Genomic DNA, 8112 nt, shown 5'->3' on the forward strand with positions numbered 1-8112 from the left:
CCTGCTCTTTTAATTGACTTCCATCCTACCCAAAACCTAGAACGGTGTTGATTCTAAGAAGTACATCCTTAAACAATCTTCTGAAAAGAACTAAATAACTCCTGCAGTTGCAAATAGCAAGAACGTTGTTGCACAAATTAAATTTAATTATGAAAGTACTTCTTTGTTTTCCCTTAGACTTATTTCAACATTGATAAAGCAAATGTAATTTTGATTTCTCATTAGTTTGGCTCCCACTGGCACCAAGCTGCTTTGTGTAGGTTTTAAATGTTACAAGGAATCATTAAAAGCTTTTCCCCCCTTTTCTTGATTTTCTGGTTTTAATCTTCCTTTCAAAATCCAAGCAGAAAAAATACATATGTAAGTCTAGCTTCACTTCATTTTTATTTTTTGAATGTAGTTGAATAAATAAATGATTTCTCTGTGGCAAGGATAAGGATGAAGTCATTTATTTATGGGGTGCAGCTCAGGGCTTCATTTTCCTAACCAGAGTTTCAAAAGTGGGCTTTGCCTCAGTCTTGTTACTTTTTTTTTTTTTTTTTGCTTTTTTATTGTCAAACTGATATACAGAGCAGTTACAGTTTCATACTTTAGGCATTGGATACATTTCTTGTTCTGTTTGTTACCTCCTCCCTTATTCCCTCTCCCCCTCCCCCTTTCCCTTCCCCCTCATGAGTTGTTCAGTTGGTTTACACCAAACAGTTTTGCAAGTATTGCTTTTGGAGTCATTTGTCTTTTTTACCCTGTATCTCTCGATTTTGGTATTCCCTTACTGTTTCCTAGTTCTAATACCTGTATACACGGTTTCCAATATACTCAGATAAGATACAGAGATAGTGAAGGTACGTAGTCTTGTTACTTTTAAGAACAAAAATATCTCATATTCCCGGGCACTGGTGGCTCATTCCAGGAAGCTAAGATCTGAGGATTGCAGTTCGAAGGTATCCTGAGCAGGAAAATCTGTGAGACTCTTAGCTCCACCGAAAGCCAGAGTGGAGCTGTAACTCAGTAGACAGAGCACTAGCCTTGAATGAAAAGGCTAAGGGACAGCACCCAGGTCCAGAACTCAAGTCCAAGGACAGGCATAACAACAACAACAACAACAATAATAATAAAAGAAACCCTAAAACAAAAATAAAATCTCATGTTCAAAGCCTAGAGGAAGCTCAGCAAAATACTTTCCAACTTTACCAAATGATACTACTTAGCTTGTGCCTGTGGCTTATCAAAACACCTAGTCATTTCCGCTCACAAAGCAAGGGAACAACGATGACAAATTTCATGTCCTCTGAGTAAGAGAGAAACAAAAGCAAACAATAAATTCTTGAATTTACAGCTCACTGTTTTGAAAGATACAGACACAACACAAGTGACCTTTGAAAACAAGTGATGTCTTGAGGAAAGATCTATTAGGAAGATTTGCCTTATGTCACACATGTAAAGAAAACAGTTCACTTGGAGAAAAAAAACCAACCATGACAGATGAATTAAAAAGCTAAAATAAATCATAACCTCATATTTAGAGATAATTACCATTGTAGACTCAAATTCTGTTTTGTTCTCTTCATATATGTCCGTTTAAAGATGTGCATTTGTATATAATGGTATCAACTTTATACACCATGATTTACAATGGGCAAGAAAATTCTTTTTTAAATATTCTTAGCATTCTAGAAGCAAAAACAGGAGGATCACAAGTTTAAGACCACCCTAGAGCTACAAAGCAAAACTCCTATCTCAAGCTATCTTAATAAGCGCAGCATGCTGAAGCCAACAGAATGAGGCACCCCATCTAAGTGGAAGGTATCTACGTGGTTTGGAGGGTCCTCCAGTCCCCTCAAGTCACTCCTCATGAAGTCCTGTTGTTGCTATAGGAAGCAATACTACCCTGTAAACTAGCAGTTTGGTTATCTTTCTTGTTTGATTTCTTTCTTTGCTGCTTGTCAGTGCACAGGTAGTTTAAGCCTCTCTTTGGGGATGAGAGTATAGCACAGTGGTGGAGCACTTGCTCAGCAAGTGCAAAGCTCTAGATTCCAGCACTAAAAATTAATAATAATAATAATAATAATAATAATAATAATCTGACTCAAAACAACCTTCTGACCCCACCTCAAACCCACAAATGGCACCTATTTGCAAAATACAGTTGTGTGCACATAGCAATGATTCAATGAGTGACAGATAAGACTGTGGGGTCTCATGATGTCGCATGGTCTTAGTTTGGGTAATTGTTCTCTGTGGTGCTCACACACTGGTGACATTATTAAGACTGTATTTTGTAGAAAGGGTCCTATTATCTACACACATGACTGTGTGTGCAGAGACATGTTGGTGTGCCCCTAAGGTGCAAAAATATGTCAACATCAATTGAATTGTGTAAGTTTGAGGATTCTTCTATGATTCTGCCTATGAGAAATCCAAGACAAAAAAATACCCACACCAATGAAGGTCTCTACCTTCATAGAGTTAATACCCAAGGCAGAAAACACAGTAGGACTGAATCTCCAACTAATTCTCCATCACAGAAGTCAAAGGATCACTCAGAAGACCCAAATGTCTCTCGAAGCCTGCTGCAGACTCTCATTTGCTTGTTAACAGTCTACAGGGGTTGGATCTGTGAACCCCACTGTTTCTGCTTTGGGGGCAAGGAAGCCCCTCACTTGATAGACCCTATTCTATCTCTTCCTGGCTGTTCCCCCAATTAATTTAGGTGTTGATTTCCACAAAAAGTCTGCTGGATTGTTCTTTTAAAAATAGATCCTTCCATGGATTCCTAAACTGTCTCCCAGGTCCAGAAATCACGGGACCCACAAACACCCTTTTTCTCCCTGGATCCTCGTTGCCCAATACTTCACACATGAAGGTCGAGTACCCCAGAATACCACCGGTGAGTCAGACCTCACAATCAATAGAATGGAGCTCAATGGTACTGAACTGAAGGTGAAGTAGCCCCATCTGACAAATTAATCAGGATTTCAGAGCCGGCCAATTGTGTCTTACAGCTCTTGAGGCTCATAAGAAATTTCCTGCTGCAGCTTGAAAAGGAGAGGCTATCCTATCCGTTCCTGTCCTAATGACCAAACCTCAGGCTCTATGGTTCTGAAACTCCCATCATGAGATTTGAGTCTCCTTACATGGAACTTGACTTGGGTTAGTTTATAATGTACTTCAGGTAAGTTAAAGATATGGCACTTGCTAAAAGAGTAAGGACAACATTATTTGAAACAGATTTCTGCAGTGGGGGTTGGCAATAGGGAGGCAATCAAGCTCATGTTTGAAAACAAGGAAAAGAGAATTATATAGCCAAGGAGCAGAAAGAGGCACCAATGGATGGCATTCAGCAGTAGGACAGGGGATTCTTGTGAAATTGACCTGACAGGAGTTCTGTGAAGGCAGGGGAGGGTGCTCAGAAACCCACTCAGAGATAATGGAGGCGGAGGTAATCAGATATGAAGGATGGGCTCCATTCAGCCTAAGCCTTTCCTCCCAGTCTTACTGATTGGTGCTACGCCAGGTGCCAGTGTTAGAAATTATTAACAATTCAGAAGGTAGACGCAAAGCCTGATTGAGGAAGTGATCTCAGAGAAAAAGATCTCAGAAGACTAAAAAAGAAAAGGAAGTCAGAAGACTAAGGTTGGAAAAGAAATATTTAAAGTAAGAGGAATTATCTGAATGCATGCTTCGCAATTTTTTGGATTATTTTTGTTATCGAAACATCAGAAAGGAGATAAAGTATAAAGACAATGTATAGATTGTCTAGAATGTATAGATTGTCCAGTGATGGCATCACTGGAAGGTTTCCTTTTGTCTCCTAGGCATACGTAGCCAGATGCTGGGATTTTGACAGAGGCCTCAAAATAATTGATGCTACATGCCAAAGGGAATTTGGAGGACAGGATGCAAGCTTAGCCAAAGGAGGTAGTGGAAACCCAGAGTGCACCCTCCCTACTCACCCTCCTTCTGGAATGGGGAGGCTGAGGAAAGGTTAAGCTATTGAAAGAAGACTCCTAGATGGTAAGTCTGTTTCTTATCGTTCTTCCCTCCAGAGCTCAGGTGAATCTCTTCAATCTCAGGGGAAACCTTTCCCTTGTCCCTTTCCTTAGAGACACCTAACATAGCGGTCTCCAGGGCCCAAGACTCTAGACAATAAAAGCTAGAGATCGAAATAATTTACAGGAAACTAGCTTCCCATTCCACCACCCACTTTCCTTCTCAAGGAAGCATGTTTTCTTCCCAATTAAGATGCAGAAAGTGATAAATATAAGAATAAGGCATTGCTTTTAAGATTTTTAAATCAAAGTGAGGCTCGTACCAAAACTTTTGTTGTTTAAAGGAGATATTATACTGTAGACACTTGGCATCATAGTAAATGTTCTTTACAATGGTCCAACTCTCACAAGGGACCCTGGCAAAGCCAAGGGGAAGAACCAATGCAGGAGGGTACATTTCGCAGCCCTCTGGCCCCAAACTCTGTTAAGACAGACTTGAGGCGGTGGGATGGATGACACCATGGCCGAGACCTGAAGATCAAGGTTCAAAGCCAACGTAGGCAGAGAAGTCCAAGAGAGTTTTTTTTATCTCCAACTGACCAGCAAAAAATGCAAGTGGAGGCATGGGTGACGTGGTAGGGTGCAAGCTGGGAGTGAAAAGTCTGAGAGTAGAGCTTGAGGCCCTGAGTTCAAGCCCCAGTACCAGCATCCAAAAACAACCTAAAACATGCCCATTCGGAGATGGCCCTGGAGTTTAAATCAACTGATTTAAACTCTAGCAAATAGTGCTGCTGGGGCATAGAAAATAACCTATTTTACCCTCTACAGACTTACTGCTTGTACTTAACCAGAGGGGGAAATAAAGAAACAAAGCAAGACTTTTACTCAAGAAGGACATTTGACACGTCATATAATTCTTACTCATTTGAATTCTAATTTGAGACTTAAATTGTTTTCCTCTCTTCTGATCAATTTTTAGAAACAACATGAAATGAACATTGTTTTTCCATTTATTTCTCTATGTTGAGAATGACCTTGCTAGAATAGAATGTTAGGGAAAAAATGAGGAAGCTTTTCATGTTTTAAAGTGTGGCCCACTTTAGAATATGCAAACAGGATCAAATTCAAATGAAAACTTGACAGGCCCCTCCTCTTACTTGAGGCAGGAATCAATTTATATGAATATAAACACTCAATATGTGTGTTTAATTGTGTTTCCTTCTTTTTCTGTCAGTCAGAGGGTTTGAACTCAGAGCCTGGGCACTGTCCCTGAGATCTTCTGCTCAAGGCTAGCACTCTACCACTTTGAGCCACAATGCCACTTCTTCAACATTGTTTCCTTTTGTTCTACTATCCTTTTCAAAGACAGGAGGAAAACACCAATACCTTTTATTCTCTTGAATACTCTGTCTTCTAAAATCATCCTAAATTATCAACTCAGAACTGCTTTGAGGGAGACAATAAACTACTAAAAACACTGTCCAATTTAAAGTCCAAAATAATGAGCCTTAGCACTAGAAAGATCAACAATTGGTGAGTCCTTCCTTTGTTCACTATATAAATGTTTATTTAGAACCTGCTACCTGCCAGGTAGGGAGATAGACCTTTGATAAGCAACGTCAGTCAGGCATTACTAGTGCCATGTTATGGCATTCAGGGCCAGTAGTTTGTTGGTCTTGCTAGGAAAAGAATTCCAATGAGTAGAAGTTAGAAAACCTAGGGGGGAAGGGAAAGGTGGGGAGGGAGGGGGGTATGAGGGACAAGGTAACAAACAGTACAAGAAATGTATCCAATGCCTAACGTATGAAACTGTAACTCCTCTGTACATCAGTTTGATAATAAAAATTTGAAAAAAAAAAAAAGAAAAAAAAAGTTAGAAAACCTAATGGTTGAGAATGGTGGCTTAGGTGTTGACTTCAAAAAAATCATATCTTAGCTGGATTGGATGCCAGTGGCTCACATCTGTAATTATAGTGACTCAGGAGGCTGAGATCTGAAGATCATGGTTCTAAGCAGAATCAGTGCCAACAGGAACGTCCATGAGACTCTTATCTCCAATAAACTATCACAAAGCTAGAAGTGGAGCTGTGACTCAAGTGGTAGAACACCAGCCTTGCATAAAAAAGCTAAGAGACACTGCTCAGGCCCTGAGTTCCCAGGAAACACACTCTCTCTCTCTCTCTCTCTCTTTCTTTCTTTCTTTCTTTCCTTTCTTTCTTTCTCTCTCTCCCCCTCTCTCTGTCTCTGTCTCTGTCTCTCTCTGTCTCTCTCTGTGTGTCTCTCTCATACACACACACACACACACACACACACACACACACACACACACACACACACACACACACACACCGCATCTGTCCTGCTGAGGTTAACAGATCGACCCCTGATGCACAGCAGAGTCCTCGGCCCACAGCCCCTGTAACTGTTCGTGCAGGCAGCAAGGTCACCTTGACGAGGACGCCGAATGCCTGGGCTACAGGAGTCCATTGTGCAACTCCAGATGGCCCTCGCCCCGGCCGATGATGAACACAACGGCCCTGTGTCTTCCTTCTCAACTGAAGCCGGCGGAAGCGGATCAGTTGGTGCAGGGGACGATTCCCACACCCAGGCGACCACTGCCCCATACCACCTGATTAGGGCCTGAAAGGGGAGGACCTGAGCCTAGGCCACCCAGCAGCCCTGTCCTGTGGGAGAAAACCCCAGCCCAGCACCGCTCCCGTGAAATCAGTCCCCACGCTGTGCTGCACCTTCCCCCTCAAGGTCTATTTTCCCCTTGCTCTCTCTTTACTATCTTCCTGGGTTTTTGTGATTCATTTGCTGAACCTGGGGTAGCATCCGAACCTCCAATGTCGCATCCAAGAGCCAAGGAACATCTGGAGCACCCTTCCATGAGTAGGCAACCTGTAGAAAATCACAGCACCCCCCCCCATCTGACCACCCAGGGCCAAGAACCAGTCCCCCTCTATAACGATGCAGAGCCCAGTGTCCAGGACTTGAGGATACACCCCGCAGTCTTTTAGAATCATCCTCATGTCTGCAAACCCCAGTAAGAGATTGAGGTCTTAGGATGCACAGAACAGTGCACCTTGGCCCTGCCCATACTATCTACAAGGTACACTTTTTGCTTTGCTTTGCTTTGCATTGATGAACCTGCCCCTACTTAAGTCTCCTCTGTGTCCAGCCTTGAATTCTGTGACAAGACCAGGAATTTTCTGGCCCCTGGTATGGTGCCATGAATCCAGCTAACATCATGATAGTTTCTACCTTACCAAATCCAATGGTCAATTCTCCATTCTCCATTCTCATCTCCCTGCTTCCCTGCTTCCCTCCCCAGATTCTCTACCTGCTTTCTTCTCCAGTCTTCCAAAGCACTGCTCCCTCCTGGTTTTCCTTCTGTCTCTCTGGCCAGGCCTCTGCTGGATCCTTTTCCTGATACCTATTACACCTTTCTTCTTCTCCATTTACATCCAGTGATCTCCAGTTGGAGGGTAAAGACTAAGTAGATGTTAAGGACTCCCAAATCTTTCTCCAGGTTCCTCTTAAAGCTGTAGGCTAGACCATCAATGCAACGTTCTGTTACCTCGCGCCACATGGACAGCCTACAGCCAAATCAAACAGATGCTGATTTCTCCCTGCTCACTGCCTTCCGGCACATCAAAGCTATTCCTCCCTCCATAGTTCCCATTTTGTATTGTTGGCTTGAACCCCCCTCACCCCATCTAAGGTTGAGAGTTTGTATCTGGCCGTGTGTAACAGAATCCAGCTTAGCCAGGCAGCAATCACATCATCTCCTCTCAGGAGGAGGCCACCCGGGTGGTGCCGCACCTCCTCCGTGACCACAGTGTCCCAGTCTCCTCCCATCATTTCTCTGTACTGTCCTCAGACTGGGGACCCACTTCCGGCCTCACAACCACACCCCCTTGGAAAAGGAAGAAAGGACAATGTGAAAGGCAAAGGGCTTATCACGGAAATAGCAAACCGTGCCCAGAACCTCCTAGTGAACTTCTGTTTAGCTCTTATTTTCCAGAACTATGTTCTAAGCCTAACCCCAGCTGAACAACAGGCAGAGCTTTGGAGCTGGGCGTATTGCTGTGCTATAAAAGTCAGGGTTCTGCTGAAAAGA

This window comes from Perognathus longimembris, chromosome 19 (assembly GCF_023159225.1).
Source record: "Perognathus longimembris pacificus isolate PPM17 chromosome 19, ASM2315922v1, whole genome shotgun sequence".
In the NCBI taxonomy this organism is placed as follows: Eukaryota; Metazoa; Chordata; class Mammalia; order Rodentia; family Heteromyidae; genus Perognathus; species Perognathus longimembris.